Genomic DNA, 13,803 nt, shown 5'->3' with positions numbered 1-13,803 from the left:
TTATGATTGTGAAGAAAACGACATCAAAGACCTTAGGATATTAGTAAAAATGAACAATATCAAATTTGCCATATTTTGTGATATCTTGTTTATGGTTATTTTATGGATAATTGTTATGTGACATTTTCGATGTTATGAAATGAAATGAGTTTATTAAATAGTGTAACTTTAATAAGTGTCATGTGCTTATGGACAATCGTTACACCTCGGCATGTTCCGCCGCCTTTGGTCGGGGTGTGACAGATTGGTATCAGAGCCCTGACAATAGGATAGGTGGTTAGACGTAACGACCTAGTATTGTTATGCTTAGGGTCCTATACGTGTTCTCATACGTGTTTACTCTATTTTGATTGTTCATATCTCATATTATTTATAAACTTGTTTAAAATCCACCAATATCCCAAATGTTCACATACACACACTTTCATAGTACTTCCAAGGTATCCTTACCTTAAAACGCAAAAAGTAGATTTTCATTGTGTTTTATGGATTACAAGATTAACTTGGATCCCGTTGTTTATAATCCCTTAAAGGTTGAATTTGTATCGGGTTCGTAGCCCTCATAGGAAGCGAGACATTATAAAACGACCATTTGACAAAATGATTCCAAGAATCGAAGGTGATTTACTTACCTGGAATGGTGGGATTATAGTGCTCATTTTCTAGGCCACAAACCGTGTTATACATGTCAATACTTTAAGTAGTCGAATGCGAGCGTTCCGGTCGCCATCCTAATTTTTTCGGTGTCAAAACAATAGAACTACGGTGATTCGTGGACTAGTGCTTTGACATGACGTTGTATCCCGATTTATGGTGTTATTATCGTTATTTGAGTCGAAAACATGAAAAAGTTGCGGTGATTCGTGCACATGTTTAGACTCCAACGTTGTGTTTTATAATTTTTTTTTTTGAGTTGGAATATCAAATCATGGTGATTCATGTACAATTTTCCGACTCTATAAACCTCAAAATCTCAAAATTTTAAGCTTTAACCCCTCAAAATCTCAAAATCATTTACGATTGTTTCTGGTTTGTTGTTGTAGGTTCCCAGCCGGATCTACACGAGATATCTCGTTCTACGTAGGTGCGAATCCCTACGTAAGACGTTACGAGCGTAGAAGACGATACGATTAAACACACGTTACAATAAACACAAACACGTTATATTGCAACCGGAAAACACGTGATATCTATCACTAATACTGGACTCGTTACACGTAAACTGAATACACTGATTGAATCCTCTCTCTCTAAGCCGTAACCTAGGACATATATATCACGACAACTTCGCCTGGCATGTTCAGGCGAAGTTGTCACTAACTTCGCTTAGTTCACAAGTTCGCCTGTATCAACGAACTTGTGAGCTAACTTCGCTTACATACAAAAACACAAATCTAACAAACTCGATTACAGACACTTGACACTGAACTACTGACATCATGTACCAACAGACTCCCCCTTGGCAGTAGCTTCATCTCTTTATCTTCAAGCACGTGTCTTGTAATCTTCAACAATCTTGTATCTTCATCTTTCCGTACTCCCCCTGAGATGCAGAATCACTCCCTACCTTTTGATCTCAGCTCACCACCCTTATTGATACTAGGTTGATTCTGAGGTTAAAATTGCCGAGGGTTTCAAGAATAAAAAGATTTGACCAATTTGCAATTAAGTTTTAAAACATCCTTTAAAGTGTTAAATGATACGATCAAGACCAAGTAACCAGGTATAAAATCATACAACTACATAAGTAGAAAAATTTTAAAATGAAAGTACACGGGATCAAATTTCAGTCTGGATAGGGACTACCATGTTTTAGGAAAGATCCGAACAGGAATCCTACTAACTACGTGACTGTCACATAGATCCGTGTTCAGCTGTATTATGACATAAAGAAACAAGTTGTAAGCAGGTAATTAACTTAAAATGGTTTTCATCGTTTCTGTGATACGGGTTCGGTTCAATTAAGCTCAAAACTTAAGTGGGCAACAACTCAGAGATTATGACGCCTCCTATCTATTCTCAAAGCGTATTTGGCTTTCCCCAAGTCACCCCGAGTTGACCTCGACCCGTAGTGTCTGATTCAATAGTAGGAACTCTTCGATCTTTGGACTCTGCTTCCCGTTCTCTATCTTGCATCTTGATTGAGAAGTCTTATCATTATGAACTCTATAATGTCTCAATAACTCAAAAAAATTTTATTTTATTTTATTTATTTATTTTTTTTTTTAAGTATTTACACAGACTTCAGAGTAGTAAACTACTGCAAGTCCCGAATCTGGATCACTGCAGTATCTTGACACGCTATCTTCACGGGAATCAGAACACTCACGGGCTCGTGTATGACTGGGTAATCGCTTTTCTGCCTATCATTCGGAAAGATATATATGGAGACATGCACAACTGTTAAGAAGTTTCCACGTAAAATCGAGTAGATTTAGTTAGTATCACTTCTACTTTTACGCACCATAAAAAGCTACCGTGACATACAATGACTGTTCTAAAGTCTTTTAGGCCTAATAACTTCACTAGTTAAGAACACAGAATCAGTATATCTATCACTTTCCAAGGTTAGATCAATTTTCTGTTAAACATAGCAAAGGTACTTCTTACGAAGTAGTAGACTTGAAAAATAATTTCATCTCCCGGAAAGAAAAATTTTTTTTAACTTCAATCGCCCCGATCAAATTGAAGTTTTCAGGTAAACGGCTGTCCCGAAGATCCAATGGATCAGCTGGACCGACCACATACAAGTATGTGTCCTTCTAACTAAGTATGATCGACTAATTTTCAGCGAAAGAATGAAAACACATCATAAACCGCCCCGGTCACTTTCAGTCATCTGGTTAATGGCTATCCTCATATTCTACAAGTAGAAATGAGGACCAAACATATCCGAAGACATGTCCTTCAAACTGAGGTAACCGACATAATTCTAAGCGATAGTAACGTAGAAATGAGGACCAAACTTTCAGTCATCTGGTTAATGGCTATCCTCATTTTTTTTTTAAACTAAAGTCATAAAACATGGTTACTCGGGATTGATCATCCCATTCAGCTCAACAAGGTTTTGAAAACGATTTTTGTCAAACCCTTTAGTAAACAAGTCGGCAAATTTAATCAGAGAATCAACCCTTGAGTTATGCGTGAAGCTCTCTTCTTCGATAGTTGGCGTCTGAGTGTCCATCCTTTCTCTCATATCAACGTCTGAAGTACTCTTTTCACTTTTACTTTCAACACTTACTCTTTCTTTTTGTATAACTTTCCAATTACGTAACAATTTCTTGTTACCAAACAAGTGCAGGGAACGACCACTGTTGACAACCTACCTGTTGTTCACAGTCCTTTCAGACTGTTCCTGCACACTCAAAGGAAAGGATTTAAAATCTGGGGACCCAAGACCTATTGGTCTTGGGTCGATACATCCCGTACCTTGGCTGTCCAAAGTTAGTATCAGAATAATTTCTGTAAGTCCTAAAAGGATACCTTCTTGGAGATTGACTATGAGGCCATCCAAACCTTCGTGAATTATATGAATTATTACTTATGGTTTGGTTGTTAGCAGTGAAAAACTGAGATCTTTTTCTTTGAAAACCAGGATTAGTCCAATTTCTGAACTTTGAAGAGTTTTCATTTTTACCATTATAGTGATTAGTTCTATTCTCAGTTTTTGAAGGTCTCATACCTCTGAATCTCTGCTTCAAAGGGCAATCAGCAATTAGGTGTCCTAATTGATTACATCTGAAACAACTCCTGTGTTCAACTTTCTTTTCAATAGTTGTTTTAGATGATGAGGCTGCATTACTGCCCGTTTGTCTCACATATGGTGGGACATACGGGTTTAGTGGAGATTTCTTTTCAGTTGTTTTATGTTTCTCCCCACTTTTTGGTAACACTGCCTCTTGTTTTGTCTCACTCGACTCGGAAGACTTGTCCGAGTTAGATGAGACAGGACTAGGCACAGAAATTTTCACACTCGAAACAGGCTTACTTGTTTCGCCTTTACTAGCTTCAGGTTCTTTAATAGTAACCTTAACCGGAACTGTCTGACTATAATCAACATCAACAGATTTCTGATTACTAGGATCATAAGTGTAATTATGATTGTAAGGTGGTGGAACTTCATGATAACCAATTCCTCCCCTTTTAACTGGGGAACCTTGATCACTAACGAGGTGATCAAGTATAGCGGAGGAATTTCTAAATTTCTCAAGTTTCCTGTTCAGTTCCACCACTTTCACCTGGTGATCAGCTATCTGTTTATCCCTTTCAGCTATTAGTTTGGTTTTCTCTTCTAAGACTTCATAGCTAAGATCAATAACTTGTATTTTTTCAGCTAAATTTGCTTTCAGACTTCTAATATCTTTTTCACTAGCTTTTATTTTTACTTTATAACTGTTTTCTCTAGCTTTAGTGAAATGATGATCTTCTTTTAACGTTTTAAATTCAGCATCCAAACTAACAAACTGATCAGTTATAGTTTTCAGTTGTTCAGACAGATTTTCACATTTAGTACAATGAATTTTGGTACTTACCTCGGAGAGCTGGTCTTTCACATCTGCCATGTTAGCTTCATTTTGAGGTTCTGCCATGTAAGCTTCATTTTTGCCAGTCACTTTCTCACTATCTGCAGTCTCGATGTTTGCCAAATTGGCCTGTTCGAACACTTCTTCAGCATGCAGATTCCAGTTGTACTCTCCATTTTGTCTGGATATCATGGCTCTATTATCATTGACACCCCCACTCTGTTGTGTAGACCTGTTTTGACTGCGCTCTACACGTTCATTTGTGCACTCCTTTGCAAAATGGCCATTCTGTTGGCAGTTGTAACACCTAACCTTCGACTTGTCAAACCCTGGTCTCTCACCAACAAACTTCCTACCAGTCTTCTTCATAAACCGCTTAACCCTTCTCACAATCATCGCCATCTGCCACTGCAGATCCATCTCTTCCAGATCATCAGCATCGATCTGATCATAATCTTCATCCAAAGTTGCTGGATCAACAATTTTACCCTTGATGTAATTTTCATACGAAGCAATGAAAGATGCGTAGAGAGCAAACTGCTGTTCAGCAGATTTAACACTCATGGGCATCTTCGAGTAGTTGTTGTTTGAAACACCTGGGGAAAAACTACTCTTGGTTGCTTGAGGGATAGAAGCATTAGATCCACCAGCTACAAAGCACACATCACCATTCATGTTGAGAGATACATGACCGTCATGTGTTGAGTTAGCGTCCGACTCTCCCTTTGAGTAGTAAGCAGACGAATCAGACTTCGAACTTGAACTTGAGTTGACCTTTGCACCATACATTCCTGGATCTTGAACCTGATCAGTAGATGTCTCTTTTCGAACCATGTTTAGTGCAAAAGTTCGTAGCTTGTTTACTGCCGTTTCCAAATCATAGTCGGCAAAGTCTTTGTCTTCTCTCATCAACACGGTGTACATCTCCCATTTCGGTGGGAGAGCATCAAGAAGCTTTTCAACAATCTCATCTTCTTTGTAAGTAATAGAATAATTGCTGAGTTCTGTCATCAGATGATAATATCTAGTGATGATATCATCAAGTGATTCATTCTTCAAATACTTGAAGACCGAGAACTGGGTTTTAAGTAGTTTAATCTTGGATGCACGGATTCCCACATTACCCTCAAACCGGTTTTCAAGCGCTTCCCAAAGCTCTCTAGCAGTTTTATACTTTCTGAAGGTGTGTAGAATCTCTTGTGGAAGAGCCATTGTAATCGCTGCATGAGCCTTGCTTTCAGCCTCATACATTTTCTTTTCTTCTTCTTCCATCTCTTTGTATTTCTTGATCTGATCATGACCCTCATACTCAGCAGTAGGTGGAATGTAACCATCTTGTATGCACACCCACATCTTAGCATCTTGGTACTTGACATATTGTTCAAACCGATCTTTCCACGCTACATAATCGGTTTTCTTAAGCATCTTTGGTGCCTTTGTAGCCGAACCCGCTTCCACTTCCATCTTAACTAGTTCCGTAATGTTGATTGAAGACATCTTTCACGAAACACACAGAAACCCGAAAAATAAAAATTTTCTTCTTAACAGTACTTTAGGCGAAGTTGTGGATAACTTCGCTTAAGTCTGAACTTCACTGATTTTGAACTTCGCTCAGTTTCTTAAATTCGCCTGATTTGGCGAAGTTGTGAATAACTTCGCTTGTGGTAAGCGAACTTGTGAGGTAGGCGAAGTTGTGGGTAACTTCGCTTGAGATAAGCGAAGTTGAGAAGGTAGGCGAAGTTGTGGATAACTTCGCTTAACCTTATATCTTCGCTGAAACCCTACTAACAGTGACGGCAACTTCGCCTGATGAACACGAAGGTTTTTGCAGGTTTGATTTCTGGATTTTGCGAGGTTTATGACGGTGTAAAGGGTTGTTTATGATTGCAGGAGGTGAGTAGGACACAAAAACACAGTAAACTCGTCCCGCGAATAGTCGAACGGAACGATTTCTACACCCGCGTGATAATCCCGAACCACAATCACGAGCAAAAAGCTCTGATACCAATTGTAAGTCCCCCCGGGGCATCGCCGATCGATACGAGATCAGCACGAGGTCTAGGAGTGCGGAATCCTCCTAGACTCGTTTATGGTGTAGAAGACGAAGAACACGATTACACTCATACAAACACACGAACGGGATAAACACATCTGCAGATATTTTATATAATAACCGAAACCACGTTACATACCGAACATAAACCAAAACACGTCCGACCCGAGATGAGCTCTACCTCGGGCCGTCCCACACGGCTCTCCCTCTCTGTTTCTCTCTAGACAATTGAACTGTAACACAAATCTCTCTAACTTTCTGGATACACAAACCTAAACAAGACACACACATATATATATAAACTTCGCGAGCTTGGGCCTGTAGGCGAAGTTGTTACAACTTCGCCTATGGCGAAGTTGTTCTAACTTCGCCTATGGTAGAAGTTGTTACAACTTCGCCTATAGCGAAGTTGCTCTAACTTCGTACTTCCACAATGCTGAACAGAATTGCATAGCGACGGTCACAAAACATGCACCAACAACTTGGCATATGATTATGTCTTGTTTATATAGAATAGGTAAGCACAAGTTAATTTGAGTTAAAAAGCTCGTTTAAGTAACCGAATATCGTTTTAATGACTAAATCAACTGAAAACTGATCAAAATTCATTCTTCTTGAATGGATTAAAGAACGTGGACATGTACCAAGTCTAGGTTAGTTTTCTTGGGCTTAAAACATGTTATTTGGCCCAAAAAAAACCGATTTTGCACTAAAATACGAACTAGGAGTTAAAATAACAAAAATGAGCTGTGCAGACTTGTGGCCGCGCCCCGTGGCCACCACACCTCCCCTGGCCGCGCGGCGTGGCATGGTCAAGGGGTGGTGAACTTTTTTTTGGCAGATTTAGTCCTTGTGCTTTAAAAATGCTAATTTTTGATATTTTAGGAGTATTTAAGCAAGAAATGGCAGGTTTAAACTACATAAAGGGTATGAAATGAAAATACATCAAGGAATACTTATAAATACATGATTTTATTAATAATAAATGTTAGGGTTCGGATTTTCAGTATCCTCAGCAAACGTTATATTGAGAACAACTCCAGGATGCGGTATCCTCCAAGGTAACAGGTATCCTAATTACATTATATAACTAACACGATCTTTGCTGCTTTCTATGTTTACCAGGTCAAAGATTGTTATTGTGATCTCCCAAAGACTCGCGCTTTCAGTTAATAAAGCGTGACAAGAAAGGAAACGTGCTGATTGAAGGGCTAACGGCTAATTGGAATGATTCCTTACTTTCCTTAAATATAGGGCATATTGTTAGTTTTATATTGGTATAAATAGAGCTCTATACGGATCATAACACACACACTCTAGCACTCGAGAACTTACTAGTACTCGCTCTCATTGTAATCACGATCCGATTAAGCTCCACCACTTGCAATCACTTTGTTATTAATAAATCGGTGGTGATAGTTTTCACCACCTGGGGTTTTTTTCTTGTTATCCCAAGGATAACAGGGTTTTTCCTCGCAACAAATCCTTGTGTTCAAGTACTTTCACGTTCATTTCATACAAGCACCTAGTCCCGATTACTAATTTGGTTATGAAATTACCATTGTCAATTTTTGACCAAAACAATTTGGCGCTCACCGTGGGGCTAACGGTGCTTTAATCCATTAAATCCGTTTATTTCATACACCTTCATTCTCTTCACAGTGGCCCACAACCAAAAACCAGTTCGGTCTTTGCTCCGGTGGTCACTACTGCTTCAAGTGTCAACCCAGGACCTCCACCACTGCCGAAGAAAAATACTCAGCCTAGAGGAGAACTTCCACCATTCGTGGGATCCTCTACACGGGTAGACCCGGTTATTTCTAACAATGATATTTTTGCTTGATGAAACAGGTCAAAACGCACATAGAGCAGCAAGAAAAAACCAACTCAAGGCTATTCAAAGAGATTGAAGGAATCAAAAAGAAACCAGGGCATGAGGCCACTCCAATCATGCCCATGGTCCTTGATTATGATTCTCCAGGATCTTCTATCCTTCAGAATCCCGGATCCTTCGGGACACAATCAGCAAGGATTCCATCGCAGCAGCAATCAAGATACTGGGGAGCTTTTCCTTCGGTATCCTTGGAGTTACCCGGACCAATGAGGCCAAGGTTCATTAACATGCAGCCTCGCTCAACCGCGTCTGCCGGCATATTCTCATCAGGATCCCCTTGGTGTCCTCAGAAGTGCATGTTGGAGACGACATCCCTATGCAGGCACCGCCTTATCCTGGGGATACCATCAATGGAGGAATTAACCACCCCAGCTCAGGATACCAAAGACCTAACCAAGATCCTGGTAACAGTTTACTTAACTCTAATTTATACACTAACCATGGATCTGTGCAGGATAAGGGGATATCCCCCGATATATCCAGGGAATTACAGAAAATGAAGGACATGATCTCCAATATCCCGGGGATAATCCATCCCATAGCTGAAGTTCCGGTAGGCAGTCACAAACTTTCCAGGTTCACTTGGCCCATATGCGACGTAGAGATCCCCAGGAAATTCCAAACGGCCAACATGAAACTTTATAACGCCACTACGAATCCTGAGGAGCATGTAGCTCAATACAGAGAAAGGATGGAGGTCAACCCTATTCCTGCTGAAATCAAAAGAAGCCTGCCTATGTAAAGGGTTTGGTTCAACACTAACAGGGTCGGCCCTCAAATGGTTATTAAGTATTCCTTCCAATACTATCACTTCCTTTGCTCATTTAATTAACTTGTTTAATAATCAATTTTCTTGTAGTAGATCTTTTGAGAAAATGACAGGTGATTTATATAGAATTGTTCAGCATAACAATGAATCCTAAGGGATTACATAATCAGATTTAGCAGGGAAGCTTTGGAAATCCCCAACCTTGATATGGCAGCTGCTGTTGAAGCCTTCAAGATGGGACTTAGGAAGGATTCTCCTTTCTACGATGACCTCGTCATGACTCCATGCAGAAATCTAGATGAAGTCAGAAACAGGGCGTTGAGATATATTCGGCTGGAAGATGATAAGAAGGCTCATGGAGGTTTGGTTATCCCAAAGTACGAGTCTACCAACAGGAAATCAGACTCTCCCCAAAAGTTCTTTAGGCCAAATCCTTATTCCAAGCAGGATAATCCCAAGATCAACGCTGTGGAAGAAGACAAAGATGACGAAGAATATCCTAAAATATCCGAATATTGCTTTAACCTTGATATTGGTGGTGTAATTTGTGCCATGCAGGATTTAGGTGACAAGGCCAGATGGCCGAAGAAGAATGAGAAGCCCGGATCAAACAAAGACAAGTCAAAATGGTGTGCATTCCATGAAGACTTTGGCCATCGGACAGACGATTGTATAGCACTCCGGAAGGAGATAGGGTACCTTCTCAGTAAGGGACATCTAAAGGAACTATTTGGAAGAAACAAGAGCAAGAGTTAGGATCCTGTCAAGATATCTGAAAGGGCACCTTCTCCACCACCCGGAGCTAAGGTGGTATCCTTTATCTCTGGAGGATCTGACATCTGCGGGACCTCATATTCAGCAGCCAAGAAACGTTCTAGAGAGACAAAGATGGACAACGGAGAAAGACCTCTCCGTACTTCCACATTGACAACTCAAAGAATCATATCCTTTGATGAGGAGGATAGATGTGACCTTGTGGATCCCAACCACGACGGTTTGGTAATCACTTTATGTATAGCTAACTGTTTTGTGCGCAGGATACTCGTAGATGGAGGAAGCTCTGTAAACATTATCCATATGGATGCCTTGAAGAAAATGGATATCCCGGAAACCGAAATTATCCCAAATCCTCAGTCCTTGTCGGATTCAGTGGCAAAACCAAGAACACCTTGGGAGAAATCAAACTTCCAATATATATTGAGGGAACTAACTCCCTACAAAATTTTTGCGTTATTGACTCTTTATCTTGTTGTAATGTGATTTTAGGCAGGCCCTGGATCCACAGCATGAAGGCAGTACCCGCAACCTACCATCAGTGTGTGAAACTCCCAAGTCCTTGGGGAGTCATCAATTGAGAGTGATCAACAAGATGCCAAGGAATGTTATGCTTCATCAATGAAGTGGACTACAAAGCCTACGCAAGCATAGCAATTACAGCAACAACCAGGGAAGGTCCTGCAAGCAAGAGAGCAGGATGTAAAGGAAGTATCTTTGGATCCTCAGGATACTGAAATCAAAGTATTGTTAGGATCAAGTATTCTTGAGGATATTGAGATGGAATTGATATCCTTTCTAAAGAAAAGAGCTTCTACCTTCGTCTGGAAACATGAAGATATGACAGGTATATCTAAATCTATAATCACTCATAAACTTGGTATAGACAAATCTTTCAGGCCAGTACATCAAAAGCGACGGAAGTTTGCTTCTGAAAGAAACGCTATCATACAAGAAGAGGTGCAGAGGCTACTCAAAACCAAGATGATAAGAGAAGTTCAATATCCTAGATGGTTGGCCAATCTAGTTGTTGTCCAGAAGAAAAATGGGAAATGGAAAGTGTGTGTGGATTTCACAGACCTGAATAAGGCCTGCCCAAAAGATCCATTTTCACTCCCACACATCGACTCAATGTGGATGCAACCGCTGGCTATGAACTGCTAACCTTCATGGACGCATCCTCAGGATTTCAGCAAATTAAAATGGAACCCTCGGATCAAGAAGACACAGCCTTCATGACTCCTACAGATATATACTATTATACTGCAATGCCTTTTGGACTTAAAAATGCAGGTGCAACATACCAAAGGCTCGTCAACATGATGTTCAAAGACCAACTGGGGGACACGATGGAAGTCTACATAGATGACATGGTGGTGAAGTCAAAAAAGGCTGAGTATCATCTCTAAGACTTGGCAACAACATTTGATATCCTGGATGAATACAACATGAAATTGAATCCAGCAAAATGTCACTTTGGGGTCAAAGCAGGAAATTCCTGGGATATATGGTCACCAAGAGAGGAATAGAAGCAAGCCCAGAGCAGATCAAGGCTATCCTGGATATCAAATCACCAAGAAATGTCAAAGATGTCCAAAGGTTGACCGGAAGAATAGCTGCTCTCAACAGATTCATCTCAAGATCTTCAGAGAAGTGTAAAGACTTTTATGATATCCTAAGGAAGAATCAAAAGTTCGAATGGGGAGAAAACCAAGAAAGGGCATTGGTATCCCTAAAGGAATACTTATCCTTAGCACCACCTCTAATAAAGCCAGTTAATGGTGAGCCTCTATCCCTGTACTTAGCCGTTTCTAGGAGTGCAATCAGTGTCGTCTTGGTCAAGGATCATAAAGGTCAACAACATCCAATATATTATGTAAGTAAAAGTCTACTAGATGCTGAATCCAGGTATTCTTATCTTGAAAAGTTAATTTTAGCACTTATAATGGCTTCCACTAAACTAAGGCATTACTTTGAAACTCATGCTATACATGTAAAGACTAACTATCCTATTAAAGCTGTTTTGAGGAAACCAGAAATGTCAGGTAGGATGGCAAAATGGGCTGTGAAACTTAGTGCATACGATATCTTGTATGAGCCAAGAACAGCCATCAAATCTCAAGCACTTGCCGACTTTGTGGCTGATTTTAGCCAGGATATACTTGAAGAAGTTGAAAAGGAAGTTCAACAATTGAACGTCAAGGAAAGTTGGACTTTGCATACTGATGGTGCCTCCAACATAAGAGGAACGGGTCTAGGTATCCTGCTAAAATCACCACAGGGGGACATAATACCTCTATCTATATCTTATGAATTTCAGGCTACTAATAATGAGGCTGAATATGAGGCCTTAATAGTTGGTTTGCAATTAGCTAAAGATATGAAGGTCAGGTATCTTCAAGTTTACGTTGATTATTTGTTATTAGCTAACCATTTCAATGGCTCTTATGCAGCGAATGCAGAAAACTTAGCAAAATATTTAGAAATAGTTAAGCAATTAGCTATGTGTTTCGAAACATTCGACATAGTGCAGGTACCAAGGGAAGAGAACACTGAAGCAGATGCCTTAGAAAACTTGGCATCAGCTCTCAAAATACCAGGAGATGTCAAGATACCTATCGTGCATATCTTGACTCTAGCAACAAAGGAGAACCTCGAAATCTTAGAAACTTCAAATTCTAAGGATAATCCAGCATCTTGGACCAATCCCATAATACGGTATCTTCAGGATAACGAGATCCCAGAAGGAGAAAATCCCAGAGCATTCCGAATGAAGATAACCCAGTATATTATCCTAAATAATGTATTGTATAGAAAATCACTTGCAGGTCCATACTTGAGATGCTTAGAATATCAAGAAGCACAAGAAGTTCTCAAAGACATACATGAAGGCGATTGTGGAAACCACACTGGGGGCAGAGCCTTAGCATCCAAAATACTAAGGACAGGCTACTTCTGGCCAACAATGAAGAGAGATGCAATGGATTTCTCCAAGAAGTGTGATGCTTGCCAAAGACACAGCAACATATTACATCAACCAGCTGAACCATTATATCCTATCATCTCCCCATGGCCATTTATGAAATGGGGAATGGATATTGTGGGAAAGCTGCCCAAGGCTACTGGTGGAAAAGTCTTTATGCTGGCCATGACAGATTACTTCTCCAAGTGGATCGAAGTAGAGGCATTCGTTCAAGTTAAAGAAAAGGATGTGATCTTATTCATCAAACGCAATATCCTGACAAGATTTGGTATCCCGGCGGAGATTGTTTGTGATAATGGCTCTCAGTTCATCAGTAATAGAACAACCAACTTTTGTGAAAGTTGGGGAATCAAGATGGTGACTTCAACTCCAGTACATCCTCAAGCTAACGGTCAAGCAGAATCTAGTAACAAGATCATCATCAACAATCTGAAGAAGAAATTGGGATCCAAGAAAAGAAAATGGGCAGAAGAACTACCATTTGTTTTTTGGGCTGATAGAACCACTTCGAAAAATGCAACGGGACAAACACATTTCTCCATGGTGTTTGGGGCTGAAGCTGTTATCCCAACAGAGATGGTGATCCCCACAGCAAGAACCAGCATCCAGGATACTGAGTCCAACAAACAAAATCTTACCGAAGACCTGGATACCATCGATGAACTCAGGGATCTCGCCAGGATCAGAATGGCAGCATACCAACAAAGAATAGCCAAGTTCTACAACAAGAATATCAGGATTCGAAGATTCCAAATAGGTGACATGGTGCTAAGAAAAGCAATTCAGAATACCACTAACCCAGCAGAT

Source organism: Bidens hawaiensis, unplaced genomic scaffold, assembly GCF_021521415.1.
Source record: "Bidens hawaiensis isolate Kalapana, Puna unplaced genomic scaffold, B.hawaiensis_p1.1 tig00035826_1, whole genome shotgun sequence".
Taxonomy (NCBI): Eukaryota; Viridiplantae; Streptophyta; class Magnoliopsida; order Asterales; family Asteraceae; genus Bidens; species Bidens hawaiensis.
Note: the sequence above shows the minus strand (reverse complement) of the source record.